At 33.1% G+C, this 11,101-nt stretch overlaps 1 non-coding gene across 1 annotated transcript; it reads right to left on the bottom strand.

Annotated features, from left to right (window-relative positions):
• Positions 1–2,972: 2,972 nt before the first annotated feature.
• TRNAL-UAA (transfer RNA leucine (anticodon UAA)) lies at positions 2,973–3,055 on the bottom strand. Its single transcript has one exon. It is a non-coding gene; the product is annotated as a tRNA-Leu (tRNA).
• Positions 3,056–11,101: the final 8,046 nt, after the last annotated feature.

Raw genomic sequence — 11,101 nt, 5'->3', positions numbered from 1 at the left:
AAATTTTTTTAACATTATCTTTTTAATATTTTGAATATAACTTAACATTAAAATTGTCTTATAAAGATCCTGATATATATATATATATATATATATATATATATATATATATATATATATATATATATATATATATATATATATATATATATATATATATATATATATATATATATATATATATATATATCAGGATATTCTTAAGTTAACATTATTTATATGAGGAGAGATATTCTTACTCCAATAGTAAGTTATCAATACTTACTCCTCATCATGACCATTGATTCTTTTCAATCTAATGGTTAAAATTAATAAGTATTATTTTCTCTCTCCACATTTAATTACTTATTAATTTTAACGATTAGATTGAAAAGAATCAATGGTCATGATAAAGAGTAAGTCTTGATAACTTACTCTTGGAGTAAGAATATCCCTCCTCTCTCTCTCTCTCTCTCTCTCTCTCTCTCTCTCTCTCTCTCTCTCTCTCTCCCTCTCTCTCTCTCTCTCTCTCTCTATATATATATATATATATATATATATATATATATATGTATGTATGTATGTGTGTGTGTGTGTTAAAAATTAAAATTAGGGTTATCATCTTAATGATTAACACAAAAGTAAGAAGATAATTATATAATTATATAGTGGTTTAAATAGTGGTCCCTATAAGTTAGCGTGTTTTTTATTTGCGTTCTTATATTTTTTTTTGGGAATGATCTGTTAATTTTAAAATCTTTTTGGTTTTGGTCCCTAAAGTTAAAATCTACAGGAAAATCTGAACGAAAATTCGCATGAAACCAGCTGATTTTCCTACGGATTTTAGTTTTAGGGACTAAATCCAAAAGAAATTCAATATTTAAGGACTTTATCTTGTAAAAAAGGATACACAGATGAAAACCAAAAATACGCTAACTTACAGAGACGAACTGACTATTTAAGCCTTATATAGTAAATTAACGATGACTTTTAAGAAGCACACATGATTTAATTTACGTGGTTGTTACATCAATGTCGAGTTTTACTTTTTTATTCATTTATAATTATTGGAAATTTTTTAATGCACCCCATGACTTTCAAGTACACCGCACGAAAATACAAAAGTGTTTCTAAATTTTGGAGATGTATCTCTGTAAGCACTGTAGGTATTCCCAAACCAAATGTCACACAAAAATATTTCAGAGATACATCTGTGACATCCTTTTGTAGATGTATCTCCGGAAGAACACTAAGTAATCCCAATGCTGAACAATACCCTAAATCATGTGTTATCTTAAGACCAAATGTCACTCAAAAATATTTCGGAGATGCATCTCTGACATCCTTCCGTAGATGTATCTCCAGACGATTTTGTCTCAAATACGCATCATCGTCCCTTCCCCTTCCTCACTTTCAGATATTCATTTTCAAAAACTATTTTGTCCAAACACCACCAACTCCATTGTGGAAAATTTCATCAATCTTCATCAAACAACAAGCAAGCTTCATCAGACATCAGTTTTCAAACCCCATTGAACAATAAGAACTAAGCTTTGGGTAAAATTTATAAGTTGTTTTTGCATTATTTTGAGTTAATGTAAAATAGTTTAGAATTTGAGTTTTAGGTTAGAAAATTGGAAGATTACAAGTGTTTGCTAACTTAGAACTACGATATAATGTTTTATTTAGGTTAATTTGACGATCAATGTCATTTATTTAGGTTCTCAGACCCTCCAAGCCGCCATTGACGCTGACTGAGTCGTAGGAGTTTTCGGAGATACATCTTAGAATTTTTTCAACATATACATAAAAACCAGAGATGCATCTCCAGAATAAGCCTGCCTTCTATACTTCCTTTATTTTAATAGGAGTCATTAAGTAACTTTTGTTATGTCCTTTTACAGGAGTTATGGGTGACAAACAATCTAGGTTGAGACATAGCAGGGTTGTACAACATGCTTCAGTTCGAAAAGAAAAAAGTCAAGCATATTAGGCCCCTTCTACCTCTGGACAGGTTGTGGCGGAGGCGGCATCAAGTTTTGGGGTTCATGTCTCTCCGCCTTCTTCTTCGTCCTCCCGCAATAGGCAAGGTTCTCCTACTCATGCCTCTTTGCCTCCATCTTCTCGTAGACGCACACCTATGCAGGTACTTGAGGCAGGAGAGGCATCACATGCACCCCAAACCCAAGCCTAGGCAGATGAGGTCGCACCTATGAGTTTTGAAGGAGGGCCTTCCGACTTATCGTTGCCGCCTATTTACCCGAACCATGTTGCCAGACATATCTGGGAAGGAGAGGTAAAAATTGGTTGGAACTATTAATTTAAAAAAATGTTTATTTTATTATTAAGTTTTGTTTGTTTGAATCATTCTTGTTAAGCCATGTATGTAGGAACGTGATCCGCTAAAAAATCATCAATCAAATGCGAAAGATCAGTCGTGTGGCAAAGCCCAATGAGCCATGGTTTTAGAAAGTGTTGCAGCTACCAGTGTTGCGAGATTTGACCCTGGCTGGTTATACTACAGTTAATCATGGTATGATTAACGCTTTTATTGAAAGATGGCATGCAGAGACGTCATCGTACCATCTACCACATGGTGAGATGACTATCACACTTGACGATGTCGCATGTCTGCTGCATCTTCCGGTTAGGGGGGATATTTTTAGATCATGGGAAGTGTGACAAAGAAGAGGGACTGGAGTTGATGGTAGAATACTTTGGAGTTGAACAATAGAGTGCTATGAAAGAGCTTGATAAGACCTGGGAGGCTCATGCTAGGTTTAACTATTTGCAGGAGGTGTTTGATAATGAGATAGAAAAAGCACAACAGGTTGATGGTGATGTTGAGCAAGTAGGGCAACAGAAAGCGTATGCTATGAGAGCATACTTGTTGTATTTGGTTGGCACTACTTATGTGGATGTCATATATCTATGGTACATTTGTCTGAAGATGCATCTCCAAATAAAAATGTTATGAAAGAGAAATCAAAACATGCTGGCTGTGGGGTTCGAACCCACGCGCACTTATGTGCAGAAGATCTTAAGTCTTCCCCCTTAACCTCTCGGGCAAACCAGCTTAATGTTTGAATTTGAACATTATACTATATATTGAGACATAAACATCGTAATCCACAAGCAAAGCATACAAATATTGTTATCCGAGATTTGGTTTCAGTGCAGCATATATTACGTATTCGTTAGCATGTATGACTTTTATTCATTTGATTGTGAATGTCATTCATTCATTTTTTAAACATTGATAATGCAATTCTTTTTGGATTTTCCTACTATAACGTATAGGTTTTATACAAATTAATCAACCAAACCTCATTACTATGAAATGTGAAAATTTAACTATTGTATATTGATAATAATACTATCCTTATATCTTGTAATAGATAAAAAGACAAATAGTCAATTATATCTTAACATGCAGATATTTGTATAAATATTTTGTAAAATAATATTACAACATATAATTAAGATTTTAAGGAACTCCTGATATATTTGGTAATGAGTAATAACATTTAGCTTCAATAATAAAAAAATGGTGAATTTATCTTTGAGTATTTAGATGAGATGGTAAGGCACCTCTTCTCTCCTATTAAGAGGTTTTAAATTTGATTTTGGTCCTGAACACGAAACAATATTAAATTTTTTGAGAAAGAGGTTTGTCATCCATTGTGGTCTTACTCGACTCGAGGGATTAGTCTTTGCAGACGTACACAAAGAATACAAGAGATTTACTATCCATTACGCTTCTATTCAACTCGAGGGATTAGTCTCTGTAGATGCATCCAAAAGATACCGATTTCTAAAAAAAACTAATGGTGAATTCAAATGTGAATAGTAGTCTTATATCCATTATGAATGAATGAATATTGATTCAATATTATGAATGAATGAATGAATGAATGAATGAATGTCGAACCGGATGATTCAGTCCCTACAAAATATAACTAATACTTAAATTTTTTGAAAACATCATATTATAAAAAAATTCACAAGTTCATAATTTAAATTCAAATTTTACACATAGGTATCACACACAATCAAATAGTACATAATTATAAAATGTAAACAAAAGTTTAATCGCAACATAATTTAATTGAATAATTTATAACAAAATAATTCCATTGTCTACTAAATTTAATTTCAATAAAAGAAAAATTGTTTCAATGTTGGGATCTTCTTCTTCAATATCAAAATCATCTGTAACAAAATCAACCGCATCTACAACCATTTTTTATTTATTTTATTTTATTTTTTAATTAAAATAGTCAAAATGACATTGTTTTAATTTTTTAAAATAAAAAAAAATTAAAAAAATTAAAAAATGCATTTAAACCACCGGTTCAAAAAATTGTCGGTTTTCCCGATTTTAGTGGTTTACACCGATTTTGACCGGTTCACACCGGTTCAATGACATTCCCGATCCAGCTATTGAATCGGACCGGTTACCTGGCCGGTTCTCGGTTCGACCGGTCCGACCAACCGGTCCGATTTTTAAGACACTGGTTTGACTACATTGTTACAAATTTTGCATTGACAGTCTAAAAGGGGCTTAGAACCATTTTTTTAGTTTATATGTTTCTCTATGATTTTAATTTGAAGATGTATCCTATAAAAGCAGTGACACTTCTATAGTTAAGTGTTTCACGCAGTTTGACATGCATTAGTATTCAATATTCGAATGACATATGTTAAATAACTCATATAGGTGTCACAAATTTTTTTTATCTTTCCTTTTATTCAAAATTCCACATTGATGTCTGATACATGTTTGACATTTGTTTTGGACCGGCCAAAGGCTCAAGTAACTGAGGCTCAACCTGCCTCAAGCACACTCTACTCGATCTAACATATAAAACAATTCACGTGCTATGAGAAGGCACACAATCTCTGATCTCCAATTTCACTTTACTCTCCTTAAATGATGAGCTAGCTTAGGTGTTGGAGTGCTAGCCATGCAAGTCCACTATGTGCTATCAGAAACGAGATCAGAGCCACTGTCCAAGATCAACAATTTTCAACCTCTCATAATTTCTGGTTCATTCGAGAGGATCCTTTTATGGTTCCTGTCAGAATAATGGCGTCGTTTGTGGGAAATAACTTTCGATTCCTACGAATTTCCACAAGAATCGCGTTCGCTTCGCAAACGCCATCAGTCAAGAATAGAAGTTCTAGATCTGGAATTTTGCAATCCAAATTTGAATCTTTAATTTACTTGTTCACAACCTCCTCATGTCACTAAATAAAAGGTGAATCACTTTCCGATCCTGGAATTTCTTGGCTTCGCTATTTGCACTTATCTTATATCTGAGGGCCTATAAACACTCGAAAAAGAACGTTAAATTCGTCATAATTGATCCGGCCCAATGTCGTTTTCATCTGTGTTCTCCAAAGTCTCCACAAAATCTCTTTATAACGCTAAAAGGAGGATGCTACGATCCAAGGTCTGGAATGAAATATTTCAAAGGTAATTTCTATAAAGACCGGGAAGAGGTTTCGAGATCCACACTTTAACCTAGTGTCATTTGTACTTCCCTTATCAATTCATACTTCCCCTACCAAGGAACTCGCTGGGGCGACATCAAGGATATCGTAAGTTTGTTTAATTGAGTGTGGACGCCTTCCTAGTTGGTTTTGCAACCATCCTTGAGTTTTGATGATGATAAAATATACAAAGTATATAGAATAATTTTGTACTCTAATTGTTTTGTTAAGGGCGCATATTCAATAAACAGACTCTAGACTGAAAGTTTTAGACTTTGGACAAGTGAACTCTAGACTATAGAAATCTAACGCGCTCCAAAGAAAGATACAAAGATGTGTTTACAACGAAGTTCAAACATCTAAATTGCCAAGTCAAAGCTTATAAAAGAATTCATCCATAATGACTCTAACCAAGACTATGATAATTCATGCTTCTGGAATCTCAGGCCTTTATACTCAAAACTCTGAAGTCTAATTTCAACTAGGCACTAAATCCATCTGAACTTTAATCAAGTTTCATCATATTATATAAGAAGCCTATGATTCAAGATGACAACTTCTGATAGAAGAAATTATGGAAATATTAGAAAAAGTACAAAATCATATATTCTTTCTAATACCCTGTAAATCAAGATAAATGACTGTACTATTGTACCAATGTTGTTTCCACTCGTCTCATCCTCTATACTATTATGCCTCAAGCTCCACTCTACCGTGGTACAATCAAGCTCCTTGATGCAAGTTGTGATATTGAGGATTTTCTTATTCCACCCTCCAACGGATCTATTCACCATCTATATAAAGAGGTCTTGGATATTTTGAATTGTATGGATGTGAAGTGTGAAAAGAAAGAGAAACATAAGTGTGAAACAAGAGAAAAGTAAAGAGAAAAAACAATAAATATCTTTGAGAGAGAAAACCTTTTTCAACAAACTTTGAACTTTTCATTGTATGTTTTCTAAAGTGCAAAGGTATGTAATTCATTGTGTGCATCGACTTTTTAGAAGCAAGTTTGTAAATACAAATCCTTGTTTAACTTTGATTTAATTTTCTTGAGGGATTAGGGTATAGTCAGAATTCTTGATAAGTCTTTGATAGATTGTCATTGAGTTTGCAATCAAAGTTTTAATTAGTGGATTATTTCCTTATTCAGAAGGAAAAATCACCTTGCCTTGGAAGTAGCTTTGTTAACAGCGAACTAGGATAAAATCCATGTGTCTTTTATCATTGTTGAATCTTTTTTGTTTGTGTTCTTGGGTTACAGAATTTTTTTGATCAAGAAACCCAATGCAAACCCCCTTTCTTGTGTTTCTTTGCACCTTCAATTGACATTAGGCACCGATTCTGGTATTAATTGTTTTATATCAAACATTTAACTATGTTAGATAAAGATCTAGTTTTTGAAACATAAAATGGCAACTATTAACAATAATAAAGATCACTACTCTGCTAAACCACCAATCTTAGATGGAGACAAGTTTGATTATTAGAAGGATAGATTCAAAAGTTTCTTGCTTAGTTATGGTGCAGATTTATGGGACATGGTCTTAGGTAGCTACACTTATCCTTTTAATGAGAATGACGCCAAAATGGAAAGAAGCAAAATGGATGATCAACGTAAAAAGGACAAAAAAAATCATCATATGTCAAGAACTATTTTGTTGAATGCTATCTCATACATTGAGTATGAAAAGATAACAAATAGAGACTCTGCAAAGTCTATATTTGATTCTCTTAGAATAACTCATGAAAGAAATGAACAAGTTAAAGAAATCAAGGTTTTGGCCTTGATACATAAGTATGAAGCCTTCAAAATGGAGGCTGATGAAGTATTTGAGGATATGTTCTCAAGGTTTCAGACTCTAGTAGCTGGATTAAAAGTTCTAAACAAAGGCTACACTACTGCATATCACATGAAGAAAATATCAGAAGCTTACCAAAGAAATGAAGGCATGTGGTGATTGCTCTTAAGGTATCCAAGAATCTGAATAATATGACTGTAGAATAACTTGTAAGTTCTCTAAAAAATCATGAGATATATTTAGAAGAGGATCCTCAAAGAAAAGGAAAATCTATAGCTCTCAAATCCAAAGGCAAGAAATAAAAAGTCAAGGCTTTTCAAGCTGGAAAGGAAGAAAAATATAAAAAAGATTATGATGATAAACTATCTCTTCTAACCAGAAGAGTAAATTAACTTTGGAGAAAAAGGCAAAACAAGTCTAGAGGATACATAAGGTCAGGTGGACGTTCTAAGTCAACCTCTGGACAGGAGAAGTCTAGAGATGACAAAGATGTCATCTATTTTGAGTGCAACGAGACAGGCCACTACGTGAATGAATGTCCCAAGCTAAAGAATGAAAATCCTAAGAAGAAAGTTGTGATGGCTACATGGGACGACTCTGAGTCTTCAAGAGATGATTCTAAAGAAGAGAAAGCCAATATGGCCCTGATGGTAGGCACAAATGTATCTGAATCTGAATAAGAATCAAAATCAAACTCGATAAGGTATTCTCTAACTTAACTGGTTCTGAAATTCTTGAAAAGCATTAGAAGGTTCAGAAAAGGTACAAGAATCCGAAACAAATTTATGTAGCTGACTCAGAAGTTCATAGTGAGCAACTGAAAGAAATATTTGATCTAAAAGAAAAGATTTACATCCTTGAAAAAGAAAACGCTGCCTTAAAAAGCAAGAGTATAGAACTTGAAAAATAAATTCTTTTAGAAGCTCCTATAAACTATGAATCTGTCATTAAGAAATATGACTTCCATGATCTATGGAGTAAGTAGAAATGGAAAGAGAGGTATTGGTTACATGCCACCTAAGAATTCTAGGATCACACCTAATTCAAAATAAACGAAAATTAACCAAAAACTTTGTACTCCTATTTCACTAATGGATACACACATGATAATTATTCTGCACAAAAACCCCGGGTTCGAAAAACCTTTGGGATAACTAAAAAAAAGACCCAAACAGAAATGGGTATCAAAAGATAAAATTGTTTATATTGTAGACATCCTTATTAGCTAAGATGAGACACCAATCTTAGAACCTGGAATATGGATGCTCTTAACACACACAGGAAATAAGGCATATGTTCCAAGATTTGGTACTTAAGTCTCGTGGCTCTTGTGATTCTAAAAGGAAATTAGAAGGGTAAAATCACAAGTTAATGTTAAGCTTGACCCTGAAAAGTCAAAGCTAGTTGAAAAGTTTACAGATCTACAAATCACCTACTCAAATTATGAAGGCAAAGATTCTGAAGTTAAAGATTATGGACATGCTCAACTAGACGTTGTTGACACCCTAACACCTCTGAAGAAGCATAGGCAAAGATCCTCATATCTTGAGGAATTGATTCTAGGTGATATAGTTGAACCTGTCAGAACCATGTCATCATTTACACAAGATGAAGAAACACTTATGGGTCTGGTGTTTATCGTAGAACCATCATCCATTAATGAAGAACTTCTAAACTCTGAATGGATATTGTCCATGCAAGAAAAATTAAATCAATTCTCCAAATATAATGTATGGGATATGGTACCAAGACCAAAAGGTAAATTTATCATTAGAACCAAGTGGATGTTTAGAAACAAGCTGAATGAGCAAGGAAAAGCGGTAAGGACAAAGCCAGATTGGTTGCTCATGGCTATAGTCAACAAGAAGGAATTGACTATACATAGACCTTACCACCAGTGGCCAAGTTAAAATCTATTCGTCTCTTAATCTCTTTTGTTGTTAATCATAAAATCATTTTATATCAAATGGATGTTAAGAGTGCGTTTTTGAATGGCTACATTACAGATGAAGTTTATGTTTATCAACCTACGGGTTTTGAAAATCATAAAAATCTAGATTTTGTTTATAAACTGAAAAAACCTTTGTATGGTCTGAAACAAGCTCCCAGAGCATGGTATGAAAGACTAAGTAATTTTCTTTTGAAAAATGATTTTATCAGAGTTAAGGTTGACATAACTTTGTTCTGTAAGTCATATAAAAATGATATGTTAATTTTCCATATTTACGTTAATGACATCATTTTTGGTTCTGCGAATGCCACTTTTTACAAGGAATTTTCTAAGTCTATGCAGGCAGAATTTGAGAAGAGTCTGATGGGAGGATTAAAGTTCTTTCCGGGGATTCAAATTAACCAAAGTTCAGAATGAACATACATTCATCAGAGCAAGTGTGCTAAAGAGCTTTTGAAAAGTTTGATATGACTGAATGCAAACTTGCTAAGACTTCAATGCATCTAACGTGCATTCTGGAAAAGGATGAAATGCGTAAAAAGGTAGAATAAAAAATATACAGAGGTATGATTGGTTCTCTTTTGTATTCGACTACTTTTAGGTTTGAAATTTATTTAGTGTTTGGTTATACGCTAGATTTCAATAAGATCCTAGAGAATCTCACTTAACAGTTGTTAAGTAAATCTTTAGATATCTAAAAGGTATTACTAACCTTGGCTTCATGTATAGAAAATTAAAAGAATACAAGTTTGTAAGATATTGTGACGCTTATTATGCTGGAGATAAACTAGAGAGAAAGAGCACGAGTGGAAACTATCAGTTTCTTGTTAAAAATCTGATTTCATGGTCTAGTAAGAGGAAATCTACAATAGCCCTATTAACAAGAGAAGCTGAGTATATATTAGTGTCTAGATGCAGCACTCAGATCCTCTGGATGAAAAGTTACGTAGAAGATTATCAAATTAATGAGAGTAATATTGTTATTCTTTGTGATAATACTTCTGCTATTTTTTTATCCCAGAATCCTATTTTACACTCAAGGTCAAAACATAGTTAAATCAAACACCATTTTATAAAGGACTATGTTCATAATTGAATTTTAAATCTAAAGTTTATTGATACAAACCAGCAATGGGTTGATATCTTCACAAAACCCCTTGTTGAAGATATATTCGTATTTATTCTGAAAATTTGAAAATGGAAATGTGTCCAAAGTAAAAAATTATTTTCAATACATTTTGCCTTAGAACTGTAAAATGAGACTCTAAGATGTTTAACTCTAGAACAGCTAGCCCTCTGAAGTTAGAAGGCGCTTTGTTTCAAAATGTCCTAAGTTAGAATCCCTCTGGGACTTTCTGTCTTCTATACTCTGAGACAAATCAAAGGTCATGCAAATTTTTTGATACTCTTAAGTAAGACATTTGTCTTACATGCACTAGTCAAAACATTTGAGTGATATCTTGGGATTTGACATTTTACTGGATAAAAATTCACAATTATTCTTTTCGCCCCCATTGTCATTAATGCTTCCGTGTTTTCAGATACTGAAATGATTTTCTCCTAAACCCTTCATATTTCATTTTATTATTATTATTATTATTATTTTTTATGTTTTCATTTTTAAATGGTCAATTCTCCCTCCTCTCTCTCTCTCTCTCTCTCTCTCTCTCTCTCTCTCTCTCTCTCTCTCTCTCTCTCTCTCTCTCTCTCCCTCTCACGTCTAAAACCCTTTGCACTTACTTTTTTCTTCTATTAAACCCCGTGCTATCTCTTTCCTGTTTATAACATCTTTTATTTCTTTTACTTCTTCTCAAATGGCTTTTTCTTGTCCTATCAGAACCTTCAAAAGCAATTGTTGTACCCTAATTTTTAC

The sequence above is a fragment of the Vicia villosa genome, linkage group LG4 (assembly GCF_029867415.1).
Source record: "Vicia villosa cultivar HV-30 ecotype Madison, WI linkage group LG4, Vvil1.0, whole genome shotgun sequence".
In the NCBI taxonomy this organism is placed as follows: domain Eukaryota; kingdom Viridiplantae; phylum Streptophyta; class Magnoliopsida; order Fabales; family Fabaceae; genus Vicia; species Vicia villosa.
The sequence above is the reverse complement of the archived record's forward strand: the minus strand, read 5'-3'. Positions and strand labels throughout refer to the sequence as shown.